The sequence below is a fragment of the Nuphar pumila genome, chromosome 2 (assembly GCF_984573655.1).
Source record: "Nuphar pumila chromosome 2, dmNupPumi1.hap1.1, whole genome shotgun sequence".
NCBI classification, from domain to species: Eukaryota; Viridiplantae; Streptophyta; class Magnoliopsida; order Nymphaeales; family Nymphaeaceae; genus Nuphar; species Nuphar pumila.
Window position 1 is genome coordinate 67,167,785 of NC_143250.1, and position 11,877 is coordinate 67,179,661.

The window sequence follows — 11,877 nt, forward strand, 5'->3', positions numbered from 1 at the left end:
TGTTAAAGCAAGATAAAACTAAACAAAGTAAAATATGCTAAATGAGAATGAACATTAAATTATGAAATTAAAATTCCAATGAAATGAATGTGAAAACGTCAAAACAAAATGCGGAATGAAATGTGATATGAAAATTCACAAAATAAAAAGAAAACCCAAAACTAGAATGCAAGATGTGCGAAAAGGGAAAATTAGGAACATGTAAAATATGCAAAGTGTAAATGCGCAAGTGCGAAACAGTGAAACACAAATAAAAATTAGCAACGACAGGAAATGAAAGAGGAAAATAAAAATCAAAACAGTGAAACGCAAATAAAAAACAACAGAGGAAAATCAAACTTCACCCAGATGCAAAAATAAAAAACACAGCAGATGCAGATGAACAAAATGATGTGGATGATGAAATTGAAACACAATGCATATGATGAAACAGAGAAATGCAATAGAACACGATACAATGAAATGCAACACGATGCAAGTAAAAAGATGAAACAGAGAAAAAAATAAACAATGTTGTGCAGGAATTTCATGGATGAACAGGATGCAATGCACAAATGATGTTGTGATGCATATGCAGAAAGGGGAAATATGATGAATGATGAATGCAAAATCTGATGTATGGATGATGCGATGAATGAGTTTGATGGAGATGATGGAATGCGATGTGATGCAAAAAATGATGCACAAAATAAAAGAACAAATAACAATGTGAACAAAATACAGAAAATCCAATTGATGCAATGAAATGCACTGCATACAGGGATGCAGACGCAGGATGAACACGATGCTCAGACAATGAAGTGCAATGACGCTGAATAGAATGATATGCAGGTGATGGAAATGTACAAAAAGTAAAATGTGAGATGCGATAGTGAGCAGAACGTGAAATCGATGCAATGAAATAAATGAAAACAAATTGCTGAAACAAAATGAAATAGAAATCGCAGAATGAGAAGGGAGGAGAGGAGAAGAGAAGATGAGGAAGAAGACTTACCATGTGAACCAGATTGGGTTGGGAAGAGAATGGCCTCTCCCTTGCGTCACCACTTTTGTTAAGAGGAGCCATCGGTGAAGGAGAGTTTGGGAGAGAGAGGAGGGGGAAAGAAGGGGCAAGAAGAACCGATGGAGAGGGATTGGGAAGAAGAGGGAAGACCACTTGGAAATGGAGGACCCCTCTTTCAATCCCATACGTGAGATATTTAAAGAGAAGGGGTTTTGTTCTAACTCCTATTAATTTTTACCATTTCCAAAAAGGAGCTTAAAACAAAACTTTTTCCTAAAAAACTCAAAATCTACACTATTTGCCTAAACTACTAAATTTCCTAAAAACTATTGCACCAATTTATTTATTTTCAAACCTAATTAGATTAAAAATCTAAATCTTAAAGAAGAATGTGAAAAACTAATTTATAAACAACACTACTTCACAAAATTAACTTGCAATTTATGCTTTTTTCGAATTTTATCTTTTTTGCACATTTTCTCGAAACTAACAATAAACGTGGGATTTTAATGCAATTTTTTATTAGATCATGCATGAATTAGTATAAATTAAATGCTAAAATAAATGCATGATCACTTCTTAGTGAGAGAGACCAGGATTGCTTTGATATTTACTTACTAGATTTATAACAAAACTTAAATCAGATCTAGTGCAAAGCATTGCATACATCAGGCTTCTGATTGCTTGAGTATAGGGAATATTCAACTTTTCTTATCCATCTTTTGAACAATCAGCTCTTGTTAAATGGCTAATTGCAGAGGGAGCTTAGTTAGAGTAAGACTTTTTTGGTTTAATTTCATGGTAATTAGCACCATCTTCTAAGTTAGAGGAAGGTTATTTAGTATGGTAGAGATTTGCATTCATTCAAAAATATCATTTTCATCTATGGCTAAGTCCTTAGCCATTACCAGCATTCGATTTGCATGATCGACTACGTTGTCTAACTCTTTCATCCAGCATGAGTCATATTGCTCTATAAGAAGTTGAATGTGGGTTTCTGAAGTCATATTATACTTTTTTGTAACTTTTTTCATCATTCTCATTGCAGTGTCAAAGTCTTCAAACACTTGGATGAGGTCATCTTGCATAAATGTTAGAAGAGTTGCTTGAGCAACATAATCATCTTCTCTTCTTTACTTGATTTATCAGTTAGTGAAGATTTTACATTACTCAATATATATAGAGTCATGTCATGTCATGTGTTAATAAATATTCTATCTCTCTTCTCCATATTCTAAAGTTTGTCTCATTGAGTTTTTTGATTTTGGACAACTCAGTCATGACTATTTGATTGATCGTATTTTTAATTATGAATAAATATTAGAATTAATAAAACTTATTTCAATTAATGTTTATAAATGTAACTAGTTTTGATCCTTCTAAATTAGTTTAACATGCAATATGGTCTTTAAGAATGCAAGAAGTTCACAAAAATTGCTAAATATTATGCAGTATTTGACAAAAAATAGTAGGTGGTTTTCATAAACACATGACCACTTTTCTGCAATTTAAATAAAATAAAATAAGAGGTTTTGTATAAACAATCATCATATAAACCTATTTATGTAGCTTTTTGAGTTAAATAGAAAGTTTTGACCCTCTTTTTGTAATATCAGAAAAGATAAGATGCTTTGTTCTGTAGAAATTCAATAAAGCAGAACACTTTCTAAAATTTTTTAGTTTATAAAAAAAGATAAATCACCTTTCTGCAATTTTTAGAAAAGCAGAAGCCTTTCTAAGCAAAAACAAAAATAGAAACTTTAAATTTTTTTTTTTGAGTTAAACAGAAAGATTTAACCCTCTTTCTATAATTTCAAAAAATATCAATAGTATTTCCATAATTATTCAGCAAGCTCTTTATGTATATGAAATTTCTTGAGTTTAACAAAAAAAGAAGGAACCACTTTTCTATAATTTTTGAAAAATTGGTGTACTGGTTTTCTATTTTTTTTTTCAGAAAAAATGAATTAACAAAGATCATTTTTCGAAATTTTCAGAAAATTTTAGTTTCAAACTGATTTTTTTTTAGTGTCCTCCCTCTGCCATTGCAGTCACTCTCCGGTGAGAGGGCAGATGCCAAAAAGAAATAGAGAAGAAGGCAGCAACCGAACCCTCTTCATCTCCCCCTGCCTTTTTTTTTTCTTTCAGCACTATGACCCTTCCATGAAACCGGGTGGTTCGACGACAGCGTACTGCTACCTTTCTTCGTCAAGGGGCCAGGAAACCCCTATCGTCTGGTGCACATGGAGAGAGTGAGAACGACTGGGTCACCACCGGTGGTGATTTTTTTTCTTTTCTCTAACCAGAAAAAACAAAAATCGAAGAGGGCTGAACCCTTTTGCCTATTTTTTTTCAAGTTTATGCAAATTGGGAACCCTTAGTATACTGATTTTTCTAAATCCGAAAATAAAACTGACATTTTTTTTTATTTATGTGCCGATTTTCTAGCGATGAGTCTTTGTCGTGAAAGGGGTGTTCCGGTCTAATGTCACCGACATTCGATTCCTGCATCAATACACCCTCACGCACAGGCAACTTTCGACACCGTCAGAGATCTGTCGAGCCCGCTTTGATACCAATGTAGAAACTTGGATGCTCGAATGCAGAATTGCAGCGGGGTAAAGAACATGTTATGCTCGAAATCGTCAATGAGGTCAAGACTTGCAACTCTTTTACAATTTGAATATCTTTCTGTAACGGTAATTGTTACTTTTTTGTGTATGTCTGGGTATGTGTATCGTATCCTTTCACTACATTTATAGTTGTGTAAAGAGATAAAGTTTGAGACATATCACTGAGAGAAATTCCTTTATCTTTCAAGAGGCATGTCTCTTTATATTTGATTGTGATTGTTAGAATAGCCCCCAAGAGTTACCTTATGTCCTTATAGCCTTAAGTGGTCAACACTTTTGACTGTAGCATCCAGTTGGTAGGTTTAGGATGCGAAAGTACAAGGATTGCTAAGCAAATGTCATGGTGAATATTTTGCATGACAAGTGTAGTTCTAAAGGTTGTTGAGTGAGATTATATCTGCACTTGAAAGTTATGTTGCTAGTATAGCGTTCTACTAGGGGATGCCGGGGTCGCTGCTTCAATCTTCATGAGACACCAAGATTGCACCATGGTTTCTTAATCTAATTTGTTTTCATGCATCTTATATTGAAGCGTTCTTTTAGATTGTAGATTTACTGTAAATGCCATCTTCCATTAATCTTGTTTGAAGTTTTTTTTTTCAAAGGTTGTTTGCTTCTAACATGACAATTGTTAATAGTCCTGCATCTTCATACTTTTTAGTTATTTGATTCATCACTTTCTCTTCTAATTTTCGTTTAAGCTTTATCAACCTTTTATTATCTTTGAATGTTGCTAGCCGACTTCATCGACTATGGCAGAAAGGAGATTTCCTGCTATGATGGAGGAAGCAACCTTTAAAATAACAAAGACTAAAAAAGAAATATACAGAGCAAGCACGAAGTTATCTTCCAGAAATCGGAACTAGAACTTTTTTTGTCTTTAATGAGAGTCGGTGAAGTACTGGTCTGCTAAGGCAGGACAGCCACGCCCCTCTTTTTCTGTCTTAAAATATGTTATGTTACACATGGCAACCTTTTATGCTCTTTTTGGTTTGTTTTTGTTGACACGGTCATGTTCGTCGTGGCAGCACATTATCCTTTTATACAAGGTTCTGTCACTTCTGGGGTTCTAATGCTTCGTTTGATATAAGGCTGGAAAACACTAGAATCATGTTGTTGCAGTGTTATTGTTGTGCCAAGGAAGTTTACTGAGAGAGAAGAAGAAGAAAGCTTCATGGGTCCGAAACACTCTGGCAAGTTGGTAGGCTCAGTGGTGAAAACCAGGATGGTTGTGGAAGTGACGGTAAAGGTTGCATCCGGTGTCGGCACCAACAGCAACAACAAAGATTCTGCTCCCATCGAGTCCTTGGCTGCAAGCTCTGCCCCTGCTGAGCCCATGGAAGTTAACAATTCTGCTGCTGCTAAGCGGCCTCCTGACGTTGCTGATGCTGCTGCTAACGTTGGTCGGGCGACCACCATCTCTGCCAGAACCAGGACAGTGGTGGCTGTGGTTGGAGTTAATGGGAATCATGGTGTGCCAATAAAGATAGGGAAGCAAGAACAAAGGGTGCCAGCTCGAGAAGCTCCTCCCGTTAAGAGAAAAAAGGAGAAACAAAAGGAGGTAGGAAAGACTAAAGTGGAGGAGGAAGAGTCGCATGTTGAAGACAAAGAAGAGAAGCAAACACCAGCTGAAAAAGCTCCTCCGATTGAGAGCCAAAACGAGAAACAAAAGGAGGTAGAGGAGACTCAAGAGGAAGAAGGGAAGCAAAGAGCACCAGCTCAGGAAGCTCCTCTGGTTGAGAGTGAAAAGGAGAAACCAAAGGTGATAGAAAAGATTCGAGAAGAAGAAGGGCATGCTGAAGATAAAGGGAAGAAAAGGGAATCAGTTCAAGAAGCTCCTCCGGTTGAGAGAGAAAAGGAGAAACAAGAGGATGTAGAAGAGACTCAAGAAGAAGAGGGGCATGCTGAAGATAAAGGAAAGAAAAGAGCACCAGATGAGGAGCTAGAAGAGACTCAAGAGGAAGAAGAAGAGGGGCATGCTGAGGGTAAAGAAAGGAAGGAAAGAGCACCAGATGAGGAGCTAGAAGAGACTCAAGCGGAAGAAGAGGGGCATCTTAAAATTAAAGAAGGGAAGGAAAGAGCACCAAATGAGGAGCTAGAAGAGACTCAAGAGGAAGAAGAAGAAGAAGGAGCACCAGATGAGGAGCTAGAAGAGACTCAAGAGGAAGAAGAAGAAGGAGCACCAGATGAGGAGCTAGAAAAGACTCAAGAGGAAGGAGAGGGGCGTGCTAAAGGTAAAGAAGGGAAGGAAAGAGTACCAGAGGAGGAACTAGAAGAGACTCAAGAGGAAGAAGAAGAGGGGCTCTTTAAAGATAAAGAAGGGAAGGAAAGAGCACAAGATGAAGAAGCCACCCCAGTTGAGACCAAAAAAAACCAGCAGGAGGAGGTACAGGCGGAGGGAGAAGAGGGGCATGTTGAAAATAAAAAAAGAAAGCAAAGAGAAGCAGATGAAGAAGCCGCCACCATAGAGAGCCAGAAGAAACAAAGGGAGGTAGAAGAGACTCGTGGGAAAGAGGAAAAGAGCCCTGTTGAGAAGAAAGAAGGGAAACAAGAGCAAACTAGAAAAAGAAAGAGAAAAAGGAGAGGTGAAGACAAAGGAGTTGGAGCCTACAAAAGCTATGTGTACAAGGTGTTGAGGCAGGTGCACCCAGAGCTGAGCATATCTTCAAAGGCCATGGCTGTTTTGAATGGTTTCATGGCGGATATGTTTGAGAGGTTGGTCGAGGAGGCTGCGAACCTGTCGAAGCACACCGGCAAGCACACACTGTCTTCCCGGGAGATTCAAACAGCAGTCAGGTTGGTGCTGCCTGGGGAGTTAGGAAAGCATGCGGTTGCAGAAGGAAACAAGGCTGTCACCAAATATTGCGCGTATCCTGAGAGTTAGCCTTCATGTCAGTGTTAGTGTTGGTGGAATCTGGATTTTGTTTGCCTGCAGGGTTCAAATATTTCTGTACTTTTTGCCTTCTGTTTCGTACCTGTATCTTAATGTATATAGTGGGACTGTGTACCTGGTGCCATATTTTGTTGTATCCTAATGTATATAGTGGGACTTCACTTCGTGCCAATTTTGTTATATGATATCCCCTTGCTTTCTGGTTTTAAATTGAATCATAGTTCCTCTGGTTATAGTTTTGCTGTTTCCTGCCGGGCTTTTTTATCTTCTTGCATTCTCAATGTTACCAAACACCTGTGCATGAGGGGGGAGATAGAGAGAGAGAAAATTGTTTGTACTTCACTTTTATCATATTATTTACATAGTTGTTTTTTATTGTAATCATCACAAACTCGATGCTGCAAATCCCATCCTTTCCCTTCAAACAAAACCATGGTCATCAAACTGTAGGGGATGTAAAATTGAACTTCCCACGTCCTGATGAAGTACAGAGTCGTGAATCCCAGCCTGGACTTTTCCAAATCGAACAGTACGAAACTGTCCTGTATCTGGTATGATCCAATTACATCATCATACTCTGTTTTATATCCATCATCTACGAAAGTCAAGCACGTGGTGTCCTCATTAACCTGCTTCATTGAATTCACGCTAATATCGTCCAATTCTTACCGTCCAGCATCAGAAGGCACACCAATTTCTCTAGTATCAATTGCTATGGCTGTGTGATCATAGCAAATTTTTTCCTCTTTTGGTATTTCTTCTTTCTTTTTCTCTTTTCCTTTCCAACCTCTATTTTTTTGTTTTGAAGGAAAAAATGAAAGACAGAAAAGAAGAGAGAAGAGAAAAGAAATGGAAGAAGAGAGAGAGGAACACTTTTGCGAAGGACTCACTTGACCTTAATTTTTGAAAAAAGATTTAAAAGATTACTAGCCTCCGTTTTGAAATATTTGCGAGAAAAATTAGGAGACGGGGCTCGCTCGTCGGTATGAGGTTCGACCGTTCCTGACGCCTTTATCAAGGATAATCGAACCAAGAATCGAATTTATGTCTTTTGCTTTGTCTTAATATTGTCTAAGAATTTATTCTAAGTCTAAAGATGCACAAGGAATCATGCTTGTGTAAATGCAAAAGATGTGTGCTCTTTTGAGAAGAATTTTTACCCAAGTGATTTTGAAATTATGAAAAATATGATGAAGAAATGGTTTTTGAAAGTTGAAGACGGATTTGGAGAATTTAGATTTTCTAACTTAAGATTTGAGTTTTGAAATAATCAAAGATTGGGATGAACTTAAATTTTGAAGAAGGGAGTTTAGGAAATAAGAATTGAAAGTTGAATATGGACTTCAAAATGGATCTAGAATTGAGAGTCAAGATGGGATTTGAAAAGTAGAATTGGATCTAAAATCTAAAGTCCTATATGGAGTTGGATCTGAAGTCTGGAATCCAAGATGACATTGGATCCGAAGTCCAAGATAGAGTTGAATTCGGAGTCTGGAATCCTAAATGGAGTTGGATCCGAAATCTGGAATCCTAAATGGAATTTAGAAGATGGATCTCGATTTTGGAAATCCAGATGAGATTTGAAGATGGACCTGGATTTTAGAAATCCAAATGAGATCTGAAGATGGATCTGGGTTTTGGAAACACAAATGGGATTTTGATTTTGGGAACCCAGATAAAATTTGAAATTGGATTTGAGAAACCTTAGATCAATTTTCAAAATTTGGGAAGAAGGATAGAGAATGAAACTTGATTTTTAAACTTTGAGTTTTGAAATCAGGAGATGAATCTGAAAATTTCAAAGTTGAATTTGAACTTTGAAATTTGATTTGAATATTGAATTGAATCCTGGAAACGAATTTGGAATTCAAGGGTTGAATTTGAACTTTGAGATTTGATTTGAAATTGGAAATTGAATTTTGAATATGAAGTTGAAATTTCAAAGTCAAATTTGACTTTGAATTTGAAGTTTGAACTTAAAAATGAGATAAAATTTTGAGAATAGAAGATGAATTTTGAATTTATAAATAAGGATTGAAGATTGATGAAGAAGGCATTTGAAGATACATCTAAAAATCACTTGGGTTTTAAAAAAAAAAATCAAAAATATAATGAAATTCTATCCTAAATGATGAATGAATTAAAAAGAATTTTGAAATTGGGTTTTGAACAACATATTTCATTCTTTAAATGAATTGAAATAAGATTGAGAACATAATACATACATCTCTGACTATGGTCATAAGATGTATTATACAATAATCGTATTTAAATTCAAGTGAAGGATAAAACACATTTCAGTGCCTTTATAGAGTTTAAAATAAAAATAACTCTCAATATACCCTGACTATGGCTATTGGTATATATTTCGAGTTAGTTTTAAGTTAAATTATAATAAAAGAAGGAAATTTCAGAAAATAAGATGATTTTTGAAAAAGATCTAGTGTGGATCTAGTGTTTTTTCATAAAAGATAAAAATCTTAAGCATTGCCCACATTTTGACTATGGACATCAATGTGAGTCATTTGCTTAGGATTAATTTCCTCTTATTAAAATGGTGCACGTGTCATTCATGTTTTACCATTTGTAGATTTTGAGAAATAAGATGAAATTAGTATGAAACAAATAATTTATGATATCTACAATGCTCATACATTTTATTCTAAGACTGAAAAACAAAGAATGCTTATTAATATCTAGCTATTACATCTTTGAATTAAAATGGAAATTAAAATTCCTATTCTAAGGAGTAAGATAGTATTTTCCACAGATCTCCTGCAACAATCAAGTTATCAAAAGGTAAATGAAAGATATTATGTTAAAAGACAAATGCTCATGCCTATATCTACTCTAAATGGAGAATACATGCATGAGGTGCTATACCCAGGCTAAAATAAAGAAATGTATGTGTGTATGCTCATGGAAGTGCCAACATGACAATAACATGTCAAATAGGAGGCTATGCAAAGGCGAAATGGAGAAGTATCAAATGGCTATGCAAATGTACTATAGATATGTAAATATAATTTGCGGAAATGATGAAATATGAATGCAGTACTGATGACGTGATTAAGGTGTGAAAATATAGTAAGAAATGATGAAGGTGTAATAGAGTATAGTGTGACATATATATGTTGTGAAGGTGAAGGTGTCACAAGTGCAGGGGGAAGCATGTAACAGGGTAAGGGGAAGAGGGTACATAGTGGTAGTGGTTGTTGGAAGGTGAAGCATAGCAGCAATGAGGTGGAGGACACATGTTGTGATATGGGATGTATTACTACAGTAGGTAAATGTTACACTGAAGATGTTGTTTTGAAGAAAGCATTAAGTGCCCAAATGTTGTGGGCAGGTGCAACAACAAGTTGTATGCTGCAAGTGGCATGCTGCAAATGGGGTGTATATGTACTGCTGCAAGTGGAGTGGTAGTGATGATAGCAAACTACAGTGAAGGGTGTTGTAGGTGAAGAGGGCAATGAGGCTGCAGCAAGGATGCATGAATGTTGTGTATAGGAGAATGAAGTGAAAGATCACTGCTACAATTATAGTAATTAGATAGTGCTAAGTGTGAAGGTGGATATGTGCAAGATGGTTGTTGTGAAATGCCATGGCATGTGCAACAAGAAGCACAGAGGTTGCAGCTGAGTGTTGCAACAGTGAATGCATGAGGGTGAATGGTAGGTATTGTTGTAATTGTAGAAATGAGGTGAGGCATTGTGTGTAGGGAAAGATAGGGGTGTAGCAGATGGAGATGGCGGGAATATGAAGATGGTGTTGCGAACTATATTGATATCCAGAGGGGATAACAAGCAGGAGAGATTATGACTATCGAAGATGGTGAAAACAACAACTAAGATGCAGTAAGGCGGAATGAGGTGTTGGAAGTGAAGTGATAGGTGCAACAGGGGTGATATAGATATTGTGGAGAGTGTGTGAGGAAATATACTGAATATGAACTATAAAATGAAATGAACAAGCTGTGTGGTTAATTTTAACCTTAGTGTTTATAAACCAAGATTTGACTCAACAACATGTCTAAAGCTCATATCCGATTCAACAACATACTTAATAGGCTCAATCAAGATCATTTTGGTACCATCCATTGGGGTATTATAACTACATATCATCATGGACAATCTCATTGCCTGCAGATCTCAAACTCCCACCTGATTTGGAAATATTGTAGAAGACGATGATTCTTTGGATTTTTACTGTTGGGTCAGACTTGTTGGGAAAAACCCTTTTGGATGTTGTTGGGACATGCTTATGAGAGTCAAAACGTAAACTAGATGTAGACACCTAACCAACAAATTATTACTTTATATTAATTAAATTACAACTAGCAACATAAACTGATCCAGGGGAGCAAACAACCAAATGAACTAAATAACTAATATGTGATCACCTTAACACAGGTACAAAGAGAAAATATGAAAAGATAATTTCATTAAATCAGGAACGCCATCAGATTAATGTTGATTCAAAAGAGGTATATAGAAGAGGCATGCTGGTATAATCAGACTAATATATTCGATATGAACAACTAATGAAATGAGAGGACAGATTTAATACTATTTAGCCTACAAGAAAAGAATTAACATCAACTGGCACAACGTATGTAGGGAAGAGCTGCATAAGCTAAAAAAAAATGAAAAGACATTTAGATGATATGTAATAAAGCAAAATGTATGACAGGGAATTAAGCAAAGATCAGTGATGTTGTGATAGCTTGTATTTGTAAGCAAATGTAGAGTATAGAGAGTGCTAAACAAAATATGCGATGAGGTGGTGGGTGACTTTCAGTAACATGGGGAATTTTCTGGAGGGAACCATGAAGTATGACCAAAGGTTGCCATTGGTGGAGTTTCCTTTATCCCATCAATCAGAAATTGCTCTCTCTCCTGAAGTATTCGAGAGCAAGGCCCAACCTTAAAAGATCGAGTGTCATGTTCTAAGCAAAAGGAAAGAAAATGTCAGTATTTAAACTAATCAAACCCTGGTCATCAATGTCACAATGTGGCCAATCATTATGAGGTAATTCTGAGGGAGACGCTCCACTGAATTTTCCATTACCCTCAGCTTCAGATATGCCATATCCACTTCCAGATGTCGACTCTGGGAATTGCATGGCCTCCACTTCATTAATCATTCTAGTGCTTGGAGGTGATACACTAACTGCCTTTATCTTACTAGGGTAGGACCCGGCCTTGGCGTGACTGTTAGGTGAAAGTTAGCAGAGAGAGAGATATGCAGGGATATGGGTCATGGATGGAATGCTTTACAGAAAATGGAATGTTGAGACTATAGCTAACAAAATGCTACTACTAGTGATGATATGCTCATGGTACAAG